Source organism: Loxodonta africana, chromosome X, assembly GCF_030014295.1.
Source record: "Loxodonta africana isolate mLoxAfr1 chromosome X, mLoxAfr1.hap2, whole genome shotgun sequence".
NCBI lineage: Eukaryota > Metazoa > Chordata > Mammalia > Proboscidea > Elephantidae > Loxodonta > Loxodonta africana.
Genome location: NC_087369.1, coordinates 176117438 through 176131413, shown reverse-complemented (window position 1 = coordinate 176131413; position 13976 = coordinate 176117438).

Genomic DNA, 13976 nt, shown 5'->3' with positions numbered 1-13976 from the left:
CCCCTGGCCACCTCCTGAGGCCCTCATTCCTGCAGGGGGTGGACGGGGAACAGCGTGATCCAGACCCCAGAGTTCCAGGGCATTGGCCCCCAGCCCGTTTGACCCACTCACAGGAGCCTCCTCCCTGTCTAAGGAGACAAAACCTATGTGGCCACCCAGCCCCCTGGCTTGGCAGAACCGTCGGGACACACGTGGTGCTGCAGTCCTCCCGGGGTATTCGGCCCTTGAAGCCAGTCAAAAGCACTTTAGGTTAATGGCCACAAGCCTCGAGTGGACCCACAGGGAAAGCAGCCTTGGCTGATGATTTCCTGAGCCTGCTTCCTCTCTCCCTGCCAAGGTGGTCATCCCACGCCTTTCCTCCAGCCCCGGCCCTCCTCGCAGCTGAGGGCTTGGTTCCCTATTTAACTGAGCAAATAAAAACCATTGGAGAACTTCTTCCCACATGTTGCCACCCTGAAATCTGTCACCCCAGGTCTGGATGGCCCCATAGCCTCAGTCCTCCCCCCTGCCCCATGGATGAGTTGCTGGGTCCAGCCAAGGTCAAGCCCTCTACTGAGCACTGTTCCATCCCCTGGGACCTGCTCAAGGACTTTTCTTCTGCTGCGTCTTACCCCCTCCTTTTTGTGTCACCTGGACCAGTCCCTCCCATAACACTGAGTACCCCTCCGCCCTTGTCCCGTTCCTTGCCCCCCTCAAGGCAGCCTACGCTCATCACATCTACCTTTTCTCCCCTGTGGCAGCATCCGCTGTCTGCTCCTGGTCCCCCACTGTCTATTTTCTTGCTCTTACATAATAATAGAACTTTTGCTTGGACACGTGGCAGCTCAGCTAAAGACACATTTCCCAGCCTCCCTTGCACCCAGGTGAGGCCAATGGAATGTGAATCTCTGTGCAACTTCCAGGTCGTGCCCTTAAAGAGGCAGAGTCTCCCTTTCCCTGCCCCTGTTCCATCTCCTTGCCAGCTGGAATGTAAATGTGGCGGTGGTGGGGGCGGGGGGCACCAGGAGGGGCCCTCTTGGGCCACCAAATGGAAGCTGAGTGTTAAGGACAGCAGAACAAGAAAAGAAAAGAAGTCCACATTCCTGATGGTCTGGGACCGCCACGTCCGCCCTGGACTGTGCCCTGGAGGTTTAGCTCGCGTCAAATCAAGTGCACAGACTTTAAGTGCACAGTTGTGTGCGTTTTGCCCGTGTGGATACCTCCATGCGGCCACCGTTCACATCAAGCTATAGAACATCTGCACACCACGAAAAGCCCCTCGATGCCCCCCACGCAGACACACCCTGTTCCTGAGGGAACACTCTTCGGACTTCTAAGCTTGGCCATGTCTCACCAGTTCCCGAAACGTCTGGAAACGGAACCACGCGGTATGTCGCTTTGGCGTCTGGCTCCTTTCTCTCTTCATGTCTGTGAGATGTGTCCATGTTGTGGTCTGTATCAGCTCTTCACGCCTTTCTATTGCTGAGTTTAGTCCATTGTGTCCGTGCACCACAATTTACACATCCATCCTCCTGCTGGTGGACACGTGGGTTGTTTCCAGCTTCGGCTGTTCTGAATAAAGTACGTAGCTACGCTCCTTGCCCATAGCTATCCACCCTCAAGGGTGCCGGTTATTAAGCTGTTGTCTCTCGAGTCCAAACCTACTCTGCTACACACGACCTTGTGATGCTGGAGCTGTGTCTCTGCAAACCACATTTCTGCTTTGTGGCTGGCTCCCCGAGGCTGCTACTGGGAGCTGGTCGAGGGAGCCTGCAGCCCGAGGCCAGTTGCACCCCTTTCTCTCTGCATCCCTCAACCATACTTCTTCACCCTAGCGGCAAGAAGCACCTTTCCATGGCATCAGCAGAATCCAAGTGGCAGATTTGCCAACACTTGCAAACCCAGTGTCTTTGAACCCCACTTCCAAGGCACTAGCACCAGGGAGTGGGTGTTCGCTCCTCAGAGGCCTGGGCCACAGCCTCACAGAGATTTCACCACTGGGTGGACACTACCCCACTCAGAGCTTTGCCTTTCGGTTGCATCTCCCCAAGCCCTCCTCTGAGTTCCTAAATGTGAAGAATCCCAACCTCTCCCCTTCGAGACCCAGCTTTAGGGGTGGTAGCTGCTTCCTGCGACTGCTGCTCTGGGACACCTCAGCATTCTCCTTTTAGCCCTTTAGCTTTTCACTTACCTGGTTAATAGCTTTATATGTAGTTAACAATTCTTTATATTAAATTCTCTTTCCTCAAAAAATTCTTTTCTGCCTCCTGATTGGATCCAGATTGATACAGAAATTGGTACCAAGAGTGGTATCAGGGTTTGGAACTTGGTTCATTTGTGTCCTTGTGCTTGAAAGCAGGGCTAAGCTCCTTGCTATTGGGAAACAGAATGCTGGGAGTGAGGCTGCTCTCACCTGTGGCTGCCCGGGATGAGGCGCTCACTGCAGCTGCTGCACTTGGTCACTGGGCCACGAGCACTGTGACATGCATCCTTCTGAGTGTGCTGGCACATTTACAAAAGAAAAGAACTTGAATAGACATTTCTCCAAAGATATACAGATGGCCAACAAGCACATGGAAAGCTGCTCGACATCATCATGCGTTAGGGAAACACAAATCAGAAAGCACAATGAGATACCACTTCACTCCCACTAGGATGGCTATTACAAAAAAATGGAAAACAACTTGTCCAGGATGTGGAGAAACTGGAACCCTCACTCATTGCTAGTGGAAATGTAAAATGGCGCAGACTCTGTGGAAAACCTTGGGGTGGTTCCTCAAAAAGTTAAACTACCATATGACCCAGCAATTCCACTCTTACGTATGTTGTTGTTGTTGTTAGGTGCCGTTGAGTCGGTTCCGACTCATAGCGACCCTCTGCACAACAGAATGAAACACTGCCCGGTCCTGCGCCATCCTTACGATGGCTGTTAGGCTTGAGCTCATTGTTGCAGCCACTGTGTCAGTCCACCTCGTTGAGGGTCTTCCTCTTTTCCGCTGATGCTGTACTCTGCCAAGCATGACGTCCTTCTCCAGGGACTGATCCCTCCTGACAACATGGCCAAAGTATGGAAGACGCAGTCTCGCCATCCTGGCCTCTAAGGAGCATTCTGCTTGTACTTCTTCCAAGACAGATTTGGTCGTTCTTTTGGCAGTCCATGGTTCATTCAACATTCTTCGCCAACACCACAATTCAAAGGCGTCAATTCTTCTTCGGACTTCCTTATTCATTGTCCAGCTTTCACATGCATATAATGCGATTGAAAATACCATGGTTTGGGTCAGGCGCACCTTAGTCTTCAGGGTGACATCTTTGCTCTTCAACACTTTAAAGAGGCCCTTTGCAGCAGATTTACCCAATGCAATGCGTCTTTTGATTTCTTGACTGCTGCTTCCATGGCTGTTGATTGTGGATCCAAGTAAAATGAAATCCTTGACAACGTCAATCTTTTCTCTGTTTATCATGCTGATTTTACTCGTCCAGATGTGAGGATTTTTGTTTTCTTTATGTTGAGGTGCAATCCATACTGAAGGCTGTGGTCTTTGATCTTCACTAGCAATTGCTTCAAGTCCTCTTCACTTTCAGCAAGCAAGGTTGTGTCATCTGCATAATGCAGGTTGTTAATGAGTCTTCCCTGTTCTTCTTCATATAGTCCAGCTTCTTGGATTATTTGTTCAGCATACAGATTGAATAGGTATGGTGAAAGAATACAACCCTGATGCACACCTTTCCTGACTTTAAACCAATCAGTATCCCCTTGTTCTGTCCGAACAACTGCCTCTTGATCTATGTAAAGGTTCCTCATGAGCACGATTAAGTGCTCTGGAATTCCCATTCTTCGCAGTGTTATCCACAGTTTGTTATGATCCACACAGTCGAATACCTTTGCATAGTCAATAAAACACAGGTAAAATATTTCTGGTATTCTCTGCTTTCAGCCAAGATCCATCTGACATCAGCAATGATATCCCTGGTTCCACGTCCTCTTTTTGAAACCAGCCTGAATCTCTGGCAGTTCCCTGTCGATATACTGCTGCAGCCGTTTTTGAATGATCTTCAGCAAAATTTTGCTTGTGTGTGATATTAATGATATTGCTCTATAATTTCCACATTTGGTTGGATCGCCTTTCTTGAGAATAGGCATAGGAATGGATCTCTTCTAGTCAGTTGGCCAGGAAGCTGTCTTCCATGTTTCTTGACATAGACGAGGGAGCACCTCCAGCGCTGCGTCTGTTTGTTGAAACATCTCAATTGATATTCCATCAATTCCTGGAGCCTTGTTTTTCGCCAATGCCTTCAGAGCAGCTTGGACTTCTTCCTTCAGTACCATCGGTTCCTGATCATATGCCACCTCTTGAAATGGTTGAATATCGACTAATTCTTTTTGGTACAATTACTCTTTGTATTCGTTCCATCTTCTTTTGATGCTTCCTGTGTCGTTTAATATTTTCCCCATAGAACCCATCACTATTGCAGCTTGAGGCTTGAATTTTTTCTTCCGTTCTTTCAGCTTGAGAAATGCCGAGCGTGTTCTTCCCTTTTGGTTTTCCATCTCCAGCTCTTTGCACATGTCATTCTAATACTTTACTTTGTCTTCTGGAGAGGCCCTTTGAAATCTTCTGTTCAGTTCTTGTACTTCATCAGTTCTTCCTTTTGCTTTAGCTGCTCCACCTTGGAGAGCAAGTTTCAGAGTCTCCTCTGACATCCATCTTGGTCTTCTCTTTCTTTCCTGTCTTTTCAGTGACCTCTTGCTTTCTTCATGGATGATGTCCTTCCACAACTCATCTGGTCTTCCATCACTAGTGTTCAATGTGTCAAATCTATTCTTGAGATGGTCTCTAAATTCAGGTGGGATATACTCAAGGTCATATTTTGGCTCTCATGGACTTGCCCTGATTTTCCTCAGTTTCAGTTTGAACTTGTATATGAGCAACCGATGGTCTGTTCCACGGTCGGCTCCTGGCCTTGTTCCGACTGATGATATTGAGCTTTTCCATCGTCTCTTTCCACAGATGTAGTCGATTTGATTTCTGTGTGTTCCATCTGGCGAGGTCCATGTGTATAGTTGGCGTTTATGTTGGTGAAAGAAGGTATTTGCAATGAAGAAGCCGTTGCTCTTGCAAAATTCTGTCTTTCGGTCTCCGGCATTTTTTCTATCACCAAGGCCATATTTTCCAACTCTTGATCCTTCTTCTTTGTTTCCAACTTTCACGTTCCAATCGCCAGTAATTATCAATGGGTCTTGATTGCATGTTCGATCAATTTCAGACTGCAGCAGCTGATAAAAATCTTCTATTTCTTCATCTTTGGCCCTAGTGGTTGGTGCGTAAATTTGAACAATAGTCGTATTAACTGGTCTTCTTTGTAGGCGTATGGGTATTAGCCTATCACTGACAGCATTGTACTTCAGGATAGATCTTGAAACGTTCTTTTTGACAATGAATGCGACACCATTCCTCTTCGAGTTATCATTCCCAGCGTAGTAGAGTATATGATTGCCCGATTCAAAATGGCCAATACCAGTCCATTTCAGCTCACTAATGCCTAGGATATCGATGTTTATGCGTTCCATTTCATTTTTGATGATTTCCAATTTTCCTAGATTCATATTTCATACATTCCAGGTTCCAATTATTAGTGGCTGTTAGCAGCTGTTTCTTCTCATTTTGAGTCATGCCACATCAGCAAATGAAGGTCCCGAAAGCTTTACTCCAACCAGAGTCATTAAGGTCGACTCTACTTTGAGGAGGCAGCTCTTCCCCAGTCATCTTTTGAGTGCCTTCCAACCTGGGGGGCTCATCTTCCAGCACTACACCAGACAACGTTCCGCTGCTATTTGTAACGTTTTCACCAGCTAATGCTTTTCAGAAGTAGACTGCCGGGTCCTTCTTCCTAGCCTGTCTTAGTCTGGAAGCTCAGCTGAAATCTCTCCTTCATGGGTGACCCTGCTGGTGTCTGAATACTGGTGGCACAGCTTCCAGCATCACAGCAACACGCAAGCCCCCATAGTACGACAAACTGACAAAAGGCTTAAACAGACATGTGTATATTAACGTTCATAGCAGCAGTATTTACAAGAGCCAAAATGTGGAAACAACCTAAATATCCATCAGTAAATGAATGGATAAACAAAATGTGCTCCATACACACAATGGAATATTGTCATTAAGTGGTGTTAAGTCTATTCCTATTCATAGCAACCCTATGTACAACAGAACAAAACACTGCCCAGTCCTGTGCCATACTCACAATCGTTGTTATGCTTGAGCCCATTGTTGCAGCCACTGACAGTCCATCTTATTGAGGGTCTTCCTCTTTTTCACTGACCTTCTGTTTTACTAAGTATGATGTCCTTCTTCAGGGACTGGTCCCTCTTGATAACATGTCCAAAGTACATGAGATGAAGTCTCACCATCCTCCTTTCTAAGGAGCATTCTGGATGTTCTTCTTCCAGGACAGATTTGTTCATTTTTCTAGCAGTCCACGGTTTATTCAAGATTCTTCTTTGACACCACAATTCAAAGGTGTCAGTTCTTCGGTCTTCCTTACTCATTGTCCACCTTTCATGCATATGAGATGTTTGAAAAGGCCATAGGTTGGGTCAGGTACACCTTAGTCATCAAAGTGACATCTTTGCTTTTTAAGATTTTAAAGAGGTCTTTGGTAACAGATTTGCCCGATGCAATGCATAGTTTGATTTCTTGACTGCTGCTTCTGTGGGAGTTGATTGTGGATCCAAGTAAAATGAAGTTCTTGACGACTTCAATCTTTTCTCCGTTTATCATGATGTGGCTTATTGGCCCAGTTGTGAGGATTTTTACTTTCTTTATGTTGAGGTGTAATCCATACCGAAGGCTGTAGTCTTTGGTCTTCATCAGTAAGTGCGTCAAGACCTCTTCACTCTCAGCAAGCAAGGTTGTATCTTCTGCATAACACAGGTTGTTAATGAGCCTTCCTTCAATCCTGATGCCCCGTTCTTCTTCATATAGTTCAGCTTCTTGGATTATTTGCTCAGCATACAGACTGAATAAGTATGGTGAAAGCCCCGACACACACCTTTTCTGATTTTAAACCACACAGTATCCCCTTGTTCTGTTCGAACGACTGCCTGTTGGTCTATGTACAGGTTCCTTATGAGCATATTTAAGTGTTCTGGAATTTCCATTCTTTGTAATGCTATCCATAATTTGTTATGATCCACATAGTTGAGTGCCTTTGCATAGTCAATAAAACCCAGGTAGGATCAAAGGAGAATGAAGAACACCAAGGACACAAGGTAAGTATGGGCCCAAGAGACAGAAAGGGCCACATCAACCAGAGACTACATCATCCTGAGACCAGAAGAACTGGATGGTGCCTGGCTAAAACTGATGACTGCCCTGACAGGGAACACAACAGAGAACCCCTGAGGGAGCAAGACAGCAGTGGGATGCAGACCCCAAACTCTCGTAAAAAGACCAGACTTAAGGATCTGACTGAGACTAGAAGGACCCCAGTGGTCATGTCCCCCAGACCTTCTGTTGGCCCAGGACAGGAACCATTCCCGAAGCCAACTCTTCAGACATGGATTGGACTGGACAATGGGTTGGAGAGGGATGCTGGTGAGGAGTGAGTTTCTTGGATCAGGTGGACACTTGAGACTATGTTGACATCTCCTACCTGGAGGGTTGATGAGAAGGTAGAGGGGGTTAGAAGCTGGTGAAATGGACATGAAAAGAGAGTGGAGGGAGATAGCGGACTGTCTCATTAAAAAAAAAAAAAATTTTTTTTTTTTAAGGGGGAAGTAATTGGGAGTATGTAGCAAGGTGTATATAAGTTTTCATGTGAGAGACTGACTTGATTTATAAACTTTCATTTAAAGCACAATAAAAATTACAAAAACAAAACAAAACAAAACAAAAAACCCAGGTAAAGATCTTTCTGGTATTCTCTGCTTTCAGCCAGGATCCCTCTGACATCAGAAATATCTCTCATTCCACATCCTCTTCTTCTTCTTTTTTTAAATTGTACTTTAGGTGAAAGTTTACAGCTCAAGTTAATTTCTCGTACAAAATTTTACACAGATATTGTTACTTGACATTAGTTGCAGTCCCTACAATGTGACAGCACACTTCTCCCCTTTTCTTCCAGGGTTTCTTGTGTTCATTCAACTAGTTCCTGTCCCTTCCTGCCTTCTCATCCTAAGCAGCACACTCCTCACAAGCATTATTATTATTATTATTTTTATAGTCCAGTCTAATCTTTGTCTGAAGAGTGGGCTTTTGGAATGGTTTTAGTTCTGGGTTAACAGAGCATCCAGGAGCCATAGTTTTGGGGGTTCCTCCAGTCTCTGTCAGACCATTAAGTCTGGTCTTTTTATCCATATCCTCTTCTGAATCCAGCTTGAATTTCTGTCAGTTCCCTGTCAATGTATGGCTGCAGCTATTTTTGAATTATCTTCAGCGAAAACAGCGAAAATTCACTTGCATGTGATATTAATGATATTATTTGGTAATTTCTGCATTCCATTGGATCACCCTTCTTTGGAATGGGCACAGATAGGAATCTCTTCTAGTCAGTTGGCCAGTGTCATGGATTGAATTGTGCCCCCCTGCCCAAATATCTGTTAACTTGGCTAGGTCATGATTCCCAGTATTGTATGACTGTCTACCATTTTGTCACCTGATATGATTTCCCTAGGTATTGTAAATCCTATCACTATGATGTAACGAGATGGATTAGTGGCAGTGAGATCTACAAGACTAGATAGTGTCTTAAGCCAATCTCTTTAGAGATATAAAAGAGAGAAGCAAGCAGAGAGACCTCATAGAAAGCAGTGCCGGGAGCAGAGTGTGTCTTTTGGACCGGAGGATCCTGTGCTGAGAAGCTCCTAGAACAGGGGAAGATTGATAACAAGGACCTTCCTCCAGAGCAGACAGAGAGATAAAGCCTTCCCCTGGAGACGGTGCCCTGAACTCAGACTTCTAGCCTATTGGACTGTGAGAGAATAAACTTCTCTTTGTTAAAACCGTCCACTTGTGGTATTTCTGTTATAGCAGCACTAGATGACTAAGACAGATGCCTTAGTAAGACATGTGGAAATCAGAACGTGGGAGATAGACCCCACGAAACTTCAGGGGCATGAAACCTCAGTGAAGTTTCTGGAAGTTCAGTGGTCTAGAGCATGTAAAGATATCCTCTTCAAGGTGAAAGACAAGCTGCTTCACCTTGCCCCATTTACCGCTAAAAATGAGTCAAAATGCTTGGTGGACTTTTATTTTGAAATATATATCACAAATGGGTGTGCTAAGTTGCCCTATTCACCTCATAATTCATAAGACTTCCAGTTTTGAGTGGGGACCAGAGCAAGAGAAAGCTCTGCAGCAAGTCAAATTGGAGCTTATGACCCAGCAGATTTAATAATACTCAAAGTGTCTGTGGACAACGATGATAATGTATGGAACCTCTGTCAAGCACTGGTAGGAGAATTGCTGGGCAGACCTCCAGGGTTTTGCAAGAAATCCACACCCTATTCTTCTGATAACTATTTTCCTTTTGAGAAACAGGTTTTTACTTGCTACTGGGCCCAGGTAGAGCCTGAACACTTAATCATAGAGCTACATGTGACCTGAGTTTTCCACCATGAGCTGGAGGTATATCTGACCCATCAAGCCACAGGTTAGGTGTGTGTAGCAGCATTATATCATCAGGTGGAAATCAGCTATAATGAATATGACCTCAGGTGGTTTCAGAAAGAGCAAGTAAATTGCATGAGGAAGTGGGTGAGACTCCTTCAAAACCAACTCTTGGAGCATTGCCTCCTCTCCCTCAATCCATGCCTATGGTTTCCTGGGGTGTTTTGTGTGCCTAGCTGACTGAGGAGGAAATAACTCAAGTTTGACCCATAGATGGCTCTGCATAATATTCCAGAAGTAGATGACTGCAGGACTATAGCACCACTCATGGGTGACCTAAAGGAAGGCAGAGCCTTTGACAGAAATGAGACATGGCCAGAAGTACAGATCAACACTGATTCATAGGAAGTTGCAAATGTTTTGGCTCGAAACGGTTATGGACTTTGAAAGAAGAGGGTTAGAGATTTGGTGACAAGAAGTTTTGGAGAAGAGGACTGCGAATGGACCTCTCAGAAGTGTATCCGCAACAGAGGAGACTCTCAGTAACCAGGTGGATAAGACGACCTGCTCTCTGAGTGTCAGCCAGCCTCTTTCACCAGCCACCCCAGTGCTTTGCCCAATGGACCCATGAATAAAGTGACAAGGGTGGCAAGGATGGAGGCTACACATGGACTCAGCAACATGGACTTCCCTCTACCAAGGCTGGTCTGACCCTCACCACTGCTGAATGCCCAATCTGCCAGCAGCACAGATAACACTGTGCCCCAGATATGGCACCATTCCCAAAGGGGAGCAGCCAGTATTCTGGTGAAGACAGCATACTGAAAGGAAGGACTACTGAGGACTTACATCTTTCAGGAATGAAAGGTCACTCCCCCAGGTACAGAACGCTACCCAGCTAAGGTGCCAGCTGAGGGCAAAACAAACAAACAAACAAAAAGAATTGGTAATAGAAGAAGGAAGATATAAAAATAATTTTAGACTCCTAACCGGTTATAAAAATAACAAGTGTTACCGCTATGCATGATTTCTTCCTTGTTTTACACATATACACACATTTCTTTTCTGCAGAAACATAAAGTTGTGATCACTACTGGTGGAAGTTCAAATATATGTAGAAGGGTTTGTATCGATGCTGAGAAGTGCGGATTGGTGGGTGTGGATGAGGCTATATGTTTCTACACTCTGCTTTGTGATGCTGAGGCTGGGACTCTGCAACCACATTGATTCTTCGTCATCTGCTCCACCAATAGAGACCCTAGAGAGAGAGTGCAAGGCTGGGGAAAGAGAGAAGGGCCTTGCTTTTCCGTTTGCTTTCTGTTCCTGTCACTGTCACCGCAACAGTGACCCTTCACCTAGAGCAGTAGGATGATACCTCTCCTCTGAGGTCTGAGTCCCAGATCTTTGTGACCTTCCTCCAAGCTTCTACAGTATCAGCAGCAGCCACTCAGCACACTCCCCTCAGAGATCTGATCCCCAGCTCTGCAGGGCCCCTCCTCTGAACTTCTAGGTTCTGACAACCCAACCACTTCCTTTTGTTCCCCCAGCTCTAAAGGGGGTAACTGCTTCTTGCAGTTATTGTCTCTGTGTTAGCTCAGCTCCTTTTTGGTCTTTTAAATTTCCAATTCTATGTATTAAATTTCCTCTGTTGAAATAAATACTTCGTGTAGTTTCTGTTTTCCTGGCTGAATCCTAACTTACAGAGCACGCTACAGAGATACTGGAAGGCTGGAGAAGGGGAGAAAATGGGCAAAACCTATGAACAAGAACTTTACAAAAGAAAAACCCAAAATGCTAAGGAGCATAAAAAGAACATGCTCAAACACATTGATCATCAAAGAAATGCAAATTAAAACAACAATGAGATATTACTGCACATTCATTAGATTGTTGTGTGTGCACATGCACACAAGCACACTGTGCGTGCGTGCGCACACACACACACCTAGAAATGCGAGTAATGCAAAATTCTGGCAGGGACGTGGGGCACGGGAGCTGTCAAGTATTGCTGGTGGAAATACAGACTAATGCAGTCATTCTGGAGAATAATATGTCAGTACCTAGTCAAATTAAACATACACCCAGCCTATGACCCTGCGACTCTGCTCCTGGGTATACATCGCAAAAAAATTCTTGCACGGGTTAATAAGGTGGTGTGTTTGACGAAGTTCATTGCAGCATTATTTGTGGTGCCTGGGAGTTGGGGAAATCCTTGTCGTGTAGTCATTAAGAGCTACAGCTGCTAATCAAAAGGTTGGCAGTTCGAATCCACCAGGGGCTCCTTGGAAACCCTATGGGGCAGTTCTACTCTGTCCTCTAGGGTCACTATGAGTCAGGATCGACTCAGTGGCAATGGGTTTTGTTTGGACTTTTGGGGAGTTGGAGGCAATCTAGAGGTCCATTACTGAGGAAGCCGATAGGACATCAGAGAGTACTGTGCAATACTTGCAAGCAAAAGATTATATGTTGACACAGCAATATAGATAGAGCCTAAGAGAGTAGTGTTGCATGACTTCTGTGCCCAGCAATGGCAGAATAAGTAATTTGCACCAAAGCCACAACTGAGAACAACTATACAAGTGCAACAAAATATATGAAACATCTGTTTGAAAGCATACAAGTGATAACAGGCAGTGAAGACTGATGGGGTCAAGATACAGGAGAAGGAGGAAACTGAGAGATGAGCTCAGCACTTAAGAATATTTATCCCCTATGGCCACCTGATGATTCCAGAAGAGGTAACTGAGAGTCTAATAAGCTGAGCAGAGTTGTTGACAGACTCATAAGGCAAAAAAAAAAGGGTCAAGAATTGGAGTTCAGGTCCCACCAAGGAAGGGGCTCTGATAAACCGCTCATGCTTCAGGTTTGGAAAGCCAAACTGGAAATAGGTTAGTTCTCTAAAGGACAGTAGCCCTGTCCTCTGGAGGGCTATAGCCCAGATTTGAGCTGTTTCACATGGAAATTGGATTAAGGAAATCCAGGATTTCTAGTGTCCCAGCTCCCTGCCAGAAGCAAATGTAAACCTTCCTTGGAGGACGATAACATCATCCTAGGCTTCCAATTACTTTTGCGGTTTTCCATATACGATGTCCAGCATTTAATAAAAATAACCAGGTCAGAGAGAGGGAAGACAACGTAATAAAAAAAAGAACCCTAGAAGAACAATACACAATAGAAACAGAACCACAGGGAATCTACATAGTGGAATTACCAAACATAGACTTTAAAACAACTATATTTAACATATTCAAGAAAATAAAAGATAAGATTGAGAAATGTCAACAGACAACTTGAAACTACAAAAAGAGAAAAATGGAAATTCCAGAAATAGGAAATGCAATAATCAAAATTAACAACTCAATGGGGGGGCGGAGCCAACATGGGGCTATGGACAGAAGCACCACACCATCCCTCTACAGCAAAGACTTGAAAAACTAAGTAAAACAGATACAAACTTCAGTCCTGGAACATTAAGCATGAAATGAAGGGATAAAGAACTCAACCAAGCGCCGAATGGAATAAGAAACTGACAGAGAACAGAGAACGAGGAGAGCTACAGAGTGAAGGTCCCCTACCAGCTAACATGGCACAAAAGCAATGGGATGACACATACAAAACCTTGAAAGAAAAAAATTGCCAACCAAGAATAGCATATCCTGCAAAAGTGTCATTCAGATATGGTGGTGAATTTGGGCATTTCCAGATAAACAGAAATTAAGGGAATATGGGAAAACCAAACCAAACTTACAAGAATTATTAAAAGAAGTCCTTCAGTTAGAGAACCAACAACATCAAACAACAGCCTAAATCTAGGATGCAAGACTGCATCAACCAGATACCAACCTAGGTAATGAACTCTCAAGGATAAACAAAATTAAAAAATTTACTACAGGGAACCAGAGAGGTCAATCTGTAAATGACAACAATGTCAGAACAATAAAAGAGGAAATAAATGGTGTAGGTATAGAACTTTCAAAAGAAGGGGAAGTCAAGACACTATCAAGTAATAAAAGACAGGTTCAAACTTAGGAAGATAGGGGTAAATTTGAAGGTAACCACAAAGAAAGTTAACAAACCTCTTCATCAAAATAAAGAAGAAAAACGTAAAGTCTCAATAAACACAAAAAAAATGCTAGAAATGAAAAAGAAAATCCACAAACAAAAGGAATTCAGCACAGGAGATTAAGAGGAACAAAGAAAACATCAACACCACAAAAAAAAGCACTACAAAATGGCGGCAATAATTTCACATGTGTGAATAATCACACTGAACATAAATAGCTTAACTGCACCCACAAAGAGACAGAGAGTGAGAGAATGGATTAAAAAAAAAAAAACAAGACCCATCTATATGCTGTCTACAAGAGACACACTTTAGAAACA